At 42.5% G+C, this 12,104-nt stretch overlaps 1 long non-coding RNA gene across 1 annotated transcript in view; it reads right to left on the reverse strand.

Annotated features, from left to right (window-relative positions):
* The window catches only part of LOC133558795 (uncharacterized), a 42,316-nt gene that overhangs the window by 18,014 nt on the left and 12,198 nt on the right, over positions 1-12,104 (reverse strand). Inside the window, exon 2 of the long non-coding RNA XR_009808001.1 lies at positions 6,148-6,275. This is a non-coding gene — a long non-coding RNA (uncharacterized LOC133558795). The remainder of the gene's footprint in view (positions 1-6,147; positions 6,276-12,104) is intronic.

Below are 12,104 nucleotides of genomic sequence, written 5' to 3' on the forward strand. Positions count from 1 at the left end.
AGAGTATCTTATTCACCATTTAATTGGCAGCAGTTACCAGGTTATATTGAAAAGCTCATACCAGCATTCTTCCCTGCTTGGCACTCAGCATCAAGGGTTGGAATTGGGGGTTATATCACCAAAAATTATTCCCAGCCGCTGTTGCCCACTGCTCCCCTCACCTCCCAGGGGGGGAACAAGGGGATGGGTCAAATGCAGAGGACAAATTTCACCACACCTAGTGTGTGTGTGACAATTCATTGGTACTTTAACTTAACTTTAACTTTACACATACAAACTGTAGGACACAAAAAAGCACATTTAATAAAAAAAAAAAACGTTATTATGGGCTTACCTTTACTTATAAATGAAGTTCATGCGCCACTCCTTTTGAACAAAAGCATCGATAACTTGTTTATAGAAGTCTTCCTTATCTTTCTTCAGTTTTAAATGTCTCTCTGTCTCGATGGAGATCTTCCTTTAATTATTACCTCCTGCTTCGATTGAAAGTCCAGTTTAGAAAACTGTTTTATTTTAGATATGTAATTCTCCATGTAAAAAGGCCAGCCGAGAGGAAAAAATAAACAATCACTGCTAACTGTTGCTGCTTGTTGTCACTTCTTCTGCAGCCGAGTAGTCGCAAGAATGATCCCAGGGATCACTAGCGCCCTCTACCACCAGGAGAAAGCTGCGAGCCTCACCCAGTGCGTCTTCGCAGCCGTTTTATGATTGCCCAGCACAAGAAATACGTTACAAACATACAGTTGTTGACAAAATACACTGTACATTATATACCTCAGCTAACTAAACTATGGAAATGTATAATATAATTCATAGAGCAACACTGTCTCACTGCACAGCAGGCCAGCAGTTAGCCGAGTCATCGGGCAATCCATGGTGAGGCTCAGCTGGCTGGTGACTCACCGCAAGTCTCTTCTCAGTATTTGAACGGCAAATGTGAAAATTCAGCCATTTTGAATACAAATAATCTAAAACTGGTGGAGTTAAATGGAAAATAACGTTATAGTATAATCACTGGTTACATATAACGCTAAAAATTTTGTACCTAGAACTGGCAAGAGCGACACGAAAAGCGCTTGATGTGCAAAAGCCCGCTCATTTCATTAATTCAACTTTAAGTGGGAAACTAATGTGCAATATAAACTCACCACATGTAAAGTGAGATATGTCACGCCTTTCTTTGTTATAATTTTGATGATCATGGCTTACAGTTTTCGAAAACCCCACATTTTATGAATTATAAATTTGAGGTTTTCTTAAACTGTAAGCCCTGATCATCAAAATATCAAAAGAAGGCTATGTCATAAAGTATACCGTATTTCCTCGAATTGCCCCCGCGGCGCTTATAAATTTAAAACCTCTCCTCACTCCTGCGCTTACCAAAGGCATGCGGTATAAGTAAGCATGCGTTAATTATTTTAAAACCTCTTCTCACTCCGGCACTTACCAAAGGCATGCAGTAAAAAATTGAGTGTGATGTAAGCCTGGACCTTAAATCCTACTGAATAGTTCTTAATCTTCTTCCCCTTGTGCGATTTCAAATTTCCGGTATTGAAATCAGCCTCCTCCATTTTGAAAATGATGACAGGGGAAGTGTCACTTGTGACGTCACGAGTTTGACCAGGCAGTAATACTAAGCATGCGCTAATTATTTTGCAAAGCGAGTTTGACCCGGCAGTAATTCAGGTCAGGCGCATACAATATGCCCTGTGGCAATTCAAGAAAATACGGTATTCGTACAGCCGAAAACAACACAAGCATGAGGCATTTTTCTTCAAGAAAGGCTAAACGGCGCCTTGTACTCATTGAGAACAGAGCTAGCTTGACCGCCACGCATATTCAATGACGTCATTTAAATCCGAGCAATTGACAGCAGTCGCTTGCTCTCTTACAATTGACCACATACTCAGTCTGTGATACATTCACGGCCACAAAAAAAAAAATCTGACATTAACACCACTCTCTTACGTCGTCAATGTGATAAGGTTCACACGTAGCCGGTCAATGTTATTAACAGCGTGTTATGTGTGTCTGTTGCTAGTTTGTAAGTTAGCATATAGCAGCAGAGTTAAAAGAGTTATATGCTGCATGCTAACTCTTATTTTTTTAATAATAACTCCTATCCATTTGTGGTTATTCTAGTGTCATGTGTTAAGAATGTTATTTTTTGGACATTAGTTATGAAAAGCTCATTAAAAATCTGCAATGATGTATTTTACAAACATCAAAATTCTTCCACAGCAGCGAATGAAAAACAAGATTTTAAATGTTCATTGTCAGTGGGCATAATCACTTACATAAAAAAAAAAAATATTATACAATGAATGAAAGCTGTTATTTGATGATTTTATTAAAAGATGTAACTTGTTATGATGTCAGGTTTGGGACAGGTGTAATGCTAGTTGTTGCTCACATGTGGTCCAAGGAACGTTCCAGGAGTTTCTGTGTTTGCTCAGACACATGAGTATAGCTGCGACCCTGAGAGGGAGAAGCGGTAGAAAGTGGATGAATGGATAGACATGAAAAACAAAGAGGAACATTGGTCCACACTCTGGGTGGACAAGTCACCATCTTCTGATGGTTCTTCCTCATTGGATATGAGTGAGCGCGAGTGAACTCCTGCAGGGTTCGGATGCCGCCAAAAAGCACAAGTCCGAACACCAGAAAAGAGTTTGAAAAGGATGCCAAAGGTAGGATCAGCAAAGCAGGGACCCAGGAAATCTAAGAATTGATTGGCAACACTAAATTGGCCCTGGTGTGTAAATGTGAGTGTGAATGTTGTCTGTCTATCTGTGTTGGCTCTGCGATGAGATGGCGACTTGTCCAGGGTGTACGCCGCCTTGCACCCAAATGCAGCTGATATTGGCTCCAGCACCCCCGCAACCCCAAAAGGGACAAGCGGTAGGAAATGGATGGATGGATAGTGAGAGATTAAGGCCATGTCTTCACTAAGTCGTTTAACCCCTTAAACTAATAATTATTTAGCCTATGCTCAGTTTCAGCCAGTTTAACTAACAACGTCCACCTGGGCCATCTATGCACCTGTCGCTGATTTTGAGGCCGGTCCTGGCACACTCCGTTCCGCTTCAGGCCCGCAGGCCACGCCCCCCTTCATGGTCCCCCTCCTCGGACAAATTTTTACACGGCTAAGTGCGCCGTGTATTTCTTGAATCTCTGGCACTTAGCGTTGTATGGACTCATTGATTGTTTACAAAGTGAGTTCGGAGAGAAAGTGCCACCAGAAAGAACGCGCCACAGCCAGCTTCATAACAAAGATGGAAGCGAATCATCCAGACATGCCCGTGTTTCTCCTTCTACATGTACAGGCGCTTTTGGAAATTACAAATCAATACCTTAAGAGAAAGTAACGAGCGATTGCAGTTATTTCGGATACAACACTTTTCAGACGGCAAGAGTACAGCTGTGATTCTACTTAGCGAAAAACTTGGTCCCTTCCTCCCGTGGTTGTGATACAGGCAGTGTGTGACTACAAAATGTTGCTTTATGGATGTGACTGTGAAATGGCCAGGCAGCCTGAATGATGCCCGCATCTTCGCTAACGCCGCCATGAGCGCGCAGCTGAAAAATGGAACCATCCCCTCGAGTCCCAAACAACTGCTGGAAGATGAAGATCCGGTCCCTGTTTTTCTTTTGGGTGACCCAGCTTATCCCCTGACACCATATCTCACGAAAACAATACCCCAACTGCGGAGTCAACCCACAACAACAATACTTTGGGTATTGTCCATCTAGATTAATTATCCCATTATCTACTTTCTCATGTCGAGTATTGATTTGATTCATTTATGATGGCTCAGGTGTGATTCACTTCAATAGGGCCGCGCAGCACACTGGATTCTTGATCATTGAAATACCACAACACTGAATATTGAGTATAAAGGAGACACATTTTAATTTAAAAACTTGCACACAAAACACAGCAAACACATGTAAAATGCAAAGCAAACAATTTTCAATATAGCTCTTTTAAATAACTTAAAAGTGAAGTAAAGTCATCTACTAGAGAGCTTGAAACACGATGGACACTCATGGGGATTTTTTTTTTTTTTTTTTCCGTGCATGCGTCCAAGGTCGCGTTGCGCCAGCGCACGGAGGGCGGCGGGGGTCTTAAACGGTGGCATTGTTGTGCGTGGACACGGATAAGGTTAGGTGAGATTTACCCTGGATAACCTTAGCCGGCTTAGTGTAAATAGGGTCTAAAACTACCGGGGGCGGCTGAAACAATTAGCCGACTTATACATTGATTTAATGTATGTAACATTACTTTCGACGGGGCGCAGTATAAACTCTGGAGCCTACATTAGCTGTCATTTGGCAGCGCCACACTGTGGAGAAAACACCAGTTCATTGTAGAGCAACGGTGCGACTGTGCATGATATGCACATATCACTGTTTGGTAGTACTCCGGCGTGCGCATTGAATTGTATCATGACACATTCAAGTTCTACTCAGTAATTTTCAGTTACTGTGTTGTTATGAAACATAAATACTTATAATTACTGGGTAGCTGAATAATGTTATACGTCAGATTCTCACACACTTGCCAACCTTGAGACCTCTGATTTTGGGAGGTCGGGTGTGGGGGGTGTGGTTAAGAGGGGAGGAGTATAATTCACCAACTCGAGTATTTTATATGTGTGATATATATATATATATATATATACATACATATACATATGTATATATATATATATATATATATATATATGAATCACTTGACTTTCAGTGAATTCTAGCTATAAACATTTATTTTATTAGATATATATAAATAAAATAAATAGTTGAATTTCAGACGGCACCTATCAAATACACAGTAATAAAAACACAGTTGTTCTTCTAACTGTACTGTGCTTGCTGGTTACTAAAAAAAAAACACTTACCTTTCACTATTTGAATAACCTTTGTTCTGCCATTTGCGTACTGGCGAGAGTCACTTGCCGTCAAGTGCAAAACACCACGTAAATCGTTGGCCAATCAAAAAGCAACCCCATAACACTGTAGCCAATATTCACCAGGAGATGGCAACAGACAACATAGAATCACTCTATTACAAACGGCGTCGCCTTGGCTGTTACTTCCTCGTTCTTCTGCTTCGTCTCCTTGTGTGTGCAGTTTTTTATTAAAATCCGTGGATGTTGTAACGTGATTGGGCAGGCAAGCTGATTGTATAACAGGAAAGCGGACATGACAACAGACTGTCCCCACTCACGTCCGCATGGAGCTGGAGGGGGCGTGACCTCCAGCTCCGGCTGAATTTTGGGAGATTTTCGGGAGAAAAAAATTTTCCGGGAGGTTTTCGGGAGAGGCACTGAATTTCGGGAGTCTCCCGGAAAATCTGGGAGGGTTGGCAAGTATGGATTCTCATAATGAATAATTATGAGCACCTGACTAAGGCCAGTTACGTTATCAGGATGTGTTCAATGTGGTCTTGTAAAATGTGTTATTGGTGGGAAATTTGAATAGCCTAAATACGGAAAAGTAAAAAAAAAAAACAACAACTAATAATACACTGTGGAGATGCAGAACCGACGGTGGGGCAGGACACGTTGTAGCCCTGCTCAAGGTGGCGGCAAGGAGGCGGAGAATGTGGCGGAACGGAGAGGCGGGGCGTACCGGGAGCGACGGCGCTGCAATCAAATTCAGGTGCGTGGCTCACACACCGGGAAATTTTTAAAATTTCTCCTGACAATGTATAAAAGAGGTGAAGGAGGAGAGAACAGGGAGAAGGAGTTGGAGAGTCCCGGCACATGCAGCGCAAAAGCGACAGGGAGAAGACGGCGACGACCAAAGCGACCGAAGAGCGAGCAGCAGAGGAGGAGCTGAAAAGCAACCCGACAAAAGATTTGATTTATTAAAAAATAAACAAGAGTCAAACCTGTGCGAGCAACATGTCCATCCTTGATGGTCCATGCAACCCCCACGACGACGGTAGGAGTCCGTCACATACATATTTTGCATAATAATACTCTGACTTGTTAAGTGGATAAACATAAAAAGGAAACAATTTGGGTTTATTACACCAGGCATCGTCATTAACACTAAAAACCTGTCATGATCTGTTGCCTGGGCACACTTGCTTTGTTTGTTTGTTCCGGCCTGATTTATGAAAATAAATCACTGTCTTACCTGCACCTTAGCCTCCAGAGTTCCTGCTGCATCTTGGAAGAAAAATCCACGCATCAACATTGGGTGGAGAGGCCCAGAACGATACTCTTTCAGGGGGAGGCCCAGAATTCCTAGGACTGGCCCTGCACCTGGGTTACAACATACGATGCAATATGATGTTCTCTGCAGTCAACGTCAGCAGGCTGAAGCAGGCACATTTTGAAGCTAAAAGTCTGTGTTTCAAAATGTGTTAAAACTCATCAGAAAACAAGACTAAAATCATTACTGTGTCTATTTCAGTTTTAGGTCCACAACTGTGAAATAAGTGCCAGTACTGTCAGCATTAGAGGAGGCCTTTAAGCCAGGTACAAACAAAAATATGTTATCAGACATATTTTTAAATTATGAGAAAGCCAACTCATGGTTTCCTAAATGGGATTTGGGTGAAAATGAAGATGATTACGACTGGATTATCTGTTATAATCAATCGAGACTTTTCTTACTTCTTATTAAGCAGGGGGATCAGGCTATCTATCAGTTTATTTTCTTGATTTTATTTTCACATTACAATAGAAAATTATTACTTTCTGTATTGGCAAGGATCCAGACGAATGCCGGTTAGAGTCATGTAATTAGGGAAGACAAATCAAAAATAGTGCTGTAGGGAGGTGCACAAAAGGCAAACAGGGTTATGAAGCACAGAAAAGGCTAAACTAAATGTTGACGTTCAAAGCAAAATGACCCACACTCTTTCTACTGACAGAGCTGGCTTAAAGGGAACCTGATTTTCTTTTTGGAATTTTGCCTATTGTTCACAATCATTATGAGAGACAAAACGAAAAAGGTTTTTTTGCCTTTTAACAAGTAAAAATGTACTTGTTCTATGTAGCTAGCAATGCAGCTCATGGGAGCAATCCATCCAACCTTAAAATCATTTTCAAAATGCATTCAAAAACCGCCAACAACACTTCATTTACGTTCTGTAACCTGTATAGTAACCAAACTGTAGCGACATTGTTATTGTAAGAGCGAACGTGAGGAAGTCTTTTTCTATCGTAGAAACACATCGGCATGCTTCGTATTAGCCATAAACCTAACTGCGACGAGAAATAAGCTAGCTTCTACATCAGCACGAAACGCGTTTGAGATTGTAATGCAAAACACAGCGATAGGACACCAATCTGTACTGACTGAAAAACATGAACAATCATATTATAGTATCTGTAAAGTATTAGCCCACATTTATAAACTTATCACTTTCCTCTGGCACTGTTCCCCTTGCATTTAAAAAAGCGGTTATTCATCCTCTCCTTAAAAGACCTAACCTCGATCCTGACCTCATGGTAAACTACCGACCGGTGTCTCACCTTACCTTTATTTCGAAAATCCTCCAAATAATTGTTGCAGGGCAGCTAAATGAACACTTAGCATCCAACAATAATTTTGAAACCTTTCAATCCGGTTTCAGGGCAAATCACTCTACGGAGACAGCCCTCGCAAAAATGACTAGTGATCTATTACTAACGATGAATTCTGATGCGTCATTTATGTTGCTGCTCCTCGATCGGTCCATCATAATATTTTATTAGAGCATATCAAAACACAAATTGGTATGTCAAACTTAGCCCTGTCATGGTCTAACTTTTATCCTACTGACAGGATGTAGTTCTTCTCCCATAACAATGTGATCTCGGACTATGTTAAGGTAACCTGTGGAGTTCCCCAGGGTTCGGTCCTTGGCCCTGCACTCTTCAGCACCTACATGCTGCCGCTAGGTGACATCATACGCAAATACGGTATTAGCTTTCACTGTTATGCTGATGACACCCAACTCTACATGCCCCTAAAGCTGACCAACACGCCGGATAGTAGTCAGATGGAGGCGTGTCTTAATGAAATCAAGCAATGGATGTCCGCTAACTTTTTGCGACTCAACGCCAAAAAACGGAAATGCTGATTATTGGCCCTGCTAGACACCGACCTCTATTTCATAATACAACTTTAACATTTTACAACCAAACAATTACACAAGGCGACTCGGTAAAGAATCTGGGTATTATCTCTTGACCCAACTCTCTCCTTTGAGTCACACATTAAAAGCATTACTAAAACGGTCTTCTTTTATCTCCGTAATATCGCTAAAATTCGCTCCATTTTGCCCACTAACGACGCTGAGATCATTATCCATGCGTTTTTTACGTCTCGTCTCGATTACTGTAACGTATTATTTTCGGGTCTCCCCATGTCTAACATTAAAAGATTACAGTTGGTACAAAATGCGGCTGCTAGACTTTTGACAAGAACAAGAAAGTTTGATCACATTACGCCTGTACTGGCTCACCTGCACTGGCTTCCTGTGCACTTAAGATGTGACTTTAAGGCAGTGGTTCCCAAAGTGGGCGGTACCGCCCCCCTGGGGGCAGTGGAAAGATCTGGGTGGGGTGGGGGTGAGTGGGGGGTGAGGAAGAAGGGGGCGGTAGGGGGGCGGCAGTCCGAAGTCGAAGTCAGAAGTTTGAACGTTTGTTTGACGATTTGTACACAACACGTGCAGCAGGACGAGTCAGTGGACGACGCATCAGGGTCCGGTTACCACACGCCGCTCTGGCCCAGTCAGATCCGACAGCATAGACTACAAAAGCAAAAGCTCAGGTTTGTAATTTCAAGCTTGTAATGTTCAGAATTTTATCTTATAATAAAAACCGCATTCTGGCGGTCAACATCATCTTGAGTTCAAGTCAACATGAAATTGGGGACTTGCCAGAACGCCCCGTGTTGTGTTGTGTTGTGTTGAGCTGGTTAGGGTGGTATTTACCATTCTATGTTGCTGAAACAGTTAAAACTGCTAAAAAATAAATTGGTTTACTAAATTGGGTTTTATTTGTGAAATACCCATTGCTTTAAGGTTTTACTACTTACGTATAAAATACTAGACGGTCTAGCTCCATCCTATCTTGCCGATTGTATTGTACCATATGTCCCGGCAAGAAATCTGCGTTCAAGGGACTCCGGCTTGTTAGTGATTCCCAGAGCCAAAAAAACGTCTGCGGGCTATAGAGCGTTTTCTCTTCGGGCTCCAGTACTCTGGAATGCCCTCCCGGTAACAGTTCGAGATGCCACCTGAGTAGAAGCATTTAAGTCTCATCTTAAAACTCATTTGTATACTCTAGCCTTTAAATAGACCCTCTTTTTAGACCAGTTGATCTGCCATTTCTTTTCTTTTTCTCCTATGTCCCCCCCTCCCTTGTGGAGGGGGTCCGGTCCGGTGGCCATGGATGAAGTACTGGCTGTCCAGAGTCGGGACCCAGGATGGACCGCTCGCCTGTGTATCGGTTGGGGACATCTCTGCGCTGCTGATCCGCCTCCGCTTGGGATGCTTTCCTGCTGGCTCCACTTTGGACGGGAATCTCGCTGCTATATTGGATCCACTTTGGACTTGATTCTCACGGTTACGTTACAGCCACTATGGATTAGACTTTTACAATATCATGTTAGATTCGCTCGACATCCATTGCTTTCGGTCCAATGGGGGTGGGGGGGTGGGGGGGACGATTGCCCACATATGCTTCCTCTCCAAGGTTTCTCATAGTCATCATTGTCGACGTCCCACTGGGGTGAGTTTTTCCTTGCCCTTATGTGGGCCCTACCGAGGATGTCGGGTTTGTGCAGCCCTTCGAGGCCACTTGTGATTTAAGGCTAAATAAATAAACATTGATTGATTGATTGATTTCATGTTTTGTTTGTCATGTTACACACATGAATTGCTGCGTGTGTCATGATCAATATAAAGTGTGACTCACTCGATGGACGCTTGTCTGTTTTTATCCAGCTGGCCGGGGACATTTTTCTGGTTTATTTGTGTCACGCCAAACTCACTCTATCGGCTTTTGTCTGCTCCAACGTTTCACCCTCTTCTTTATGCTCGCTTCTAAAAGCAGCAGTTCATCCTCTGTTTATTCAGCTTCAAAAAGATAAGGCTGGTACTCCTCTTTTGTCCATGAATATTCGTCTTTGTTGTCTGTTATCAAGTCTGCCCTGATTAGAAAACACTTCTTTGATTCTGGAAGTAGGAACAGACATGTTGCCAGAAGTCAAACGTTGCCGGAAATCAATGCGCGGTAGAAGTCAGTGTTGGCACTTGTGAAAATGATCCAAATACGTTAACAATTGAACCTATTACACATTGTTATGAACGTGTCTGTTACTCCTTCATATATCGACTAGCAGTGTGTATACAACACGTTAATGGAGGGTTTTGAAGTTTTCTTAGATGGCTTTAAAGGCTACAATAGTGACTCCAATTAGCCACATTTTCAAAGCATTTTTATCATCCTTAAAATGGTTGGGAGAGTGGCCGTGCCAGCAATCTGAGGGTTCCTGGTTAGATCCTCAGCTTCTACCACCCTATTGACGTCCGTTGTGTCCTTGAGCAAGACACTTCTCCCTTGCTCCTGATGGGTCGTGGTTAGGACCTTGCATGGCAGCTCCCGCCATCAGTGTGTGAATGTGTGTGTGAATGGGTGAATGTGGAAATAGTGTCAAAGTGTTTTGAGTGCCTTGAAGGTAGAAAAGCGCTGTACAAGTATAACCCATTTTCCAATTACCATTCTTGTCCCTCATAATGATTGGCAAAATTACCCAAAAAGTGCAGTTCCCTTTTAAGACACATTGCCAATCAGGGACAGGTGAGGGAGCCAGTGCTGAGACTAGAGCAGGGGTGTCAAACGTATGGCCCGCAGGCCATTGTACCGTAAGCGACTGCTTTGTGCTCTAGTCTTGTTTCCTCTCTGAGTTTTGACTTGTCACCTTGTCTTCTTCCGGTCCCTGCAGTACCCTCCGTTGCCTGGTAAGTGAGCTGTGTGTCTCACTTTTCCCCTGATCTCCTTCTGTCATCTGACTGCCTCCCTCGTTCCTCGAATCCTCGCTCGACCCTGGACTCTTAACGGCTCTCTCGCGCCCCTGATCCTGCCTGCCCCATGGACAGCCTCGTTCCTTCGCTCTCGTCAACACTTTGGTAACACACACTTCAGTTAAATTCTACACATAGTCTTACACCATACACACTCTTGAGTTTTGTCACACTTCATTTCCAAAGTTTATTTGTTAAAATTGTTTATTATTCTTGTTATATATATATATTTATTGAATATATATATATAATCAATTATTGAACTTTCCCAACCTCTGGTGTCAGTCTGCCATAATCTCCTCTCGGTTAAACATAACAGTTCTATTTTTAAACAAAAAAAAAACAATCTGAAGTTGTCTTTATTTTTAAGTTATTGTGCCGTGATTTTACCAGTCCAGCCCAGTAGAGTAGAAGATTTTTCTCCATGTGGCTCCCGGTCTAAAATAAGTTTGACACCCCTGGACTACAGAAAATCTGCTGGAGAGGAAATAATATAAAACAAGGGAACATAAATAAAGTCCAAAAATAAAGTTTAATTCCCATAGGGTAGTATTTAATGCCCTTACAATATTGGTTCAAAAACTTAGGGCAGCAAGATTACAGCGGTTCACATGTGGTGGAAAAGCTAGAAAAATAAAGCAAACCATGGCATACACAGTACTTTCTACCTGAGGACAAAAAAGGAAGCATCTATTTTGGGAAAGGTGTTTATTCACCTCATATTTAATTGAGGCATGTTGTCAATCAGAGCAGAGGCCACTATTTGAGGATTCGGGAGCTGACTCGTCCTCCATCCATTGTGTTTGATAATTGGACCCAAGACCACCCGAGACTGGTGTTTTCCTTCTGAGTGCAGCCAAGGGGAGAGCAGCAGGTTGTTGTGGTTCGGCCGGTGGTGACAAACCCCACCCCACTATGTCATCAGTGCATCAGTGTCATCAGTGTTGTGCAGCAAAACTGCTGTGTGCTGACAGTTTTAGCAAGACCTCACCTCACTTCTTTTTTTTTTTTTAACCAGGTAAAGAAAGGGGTGTGCGTAAGTTGTGCGTTTCCATGAACCATGCCTGTCAAA

The sequence above is a fragment of the Nerophis ophidion genome, linkage group LG09 (genome assembly GCF_033978795.1).
Source record: "Nerophis ophidion isolate RoL-2023_Sa linkage group LG09, RoL_Noph_v1.0, whole genome shotgun sequence".
NCBI lineage: Eukaryota > Metazoa > Chordata > Actinopteri > Syngnathiformes > Syngnathidae > Nerophis > Nerophis ophidion.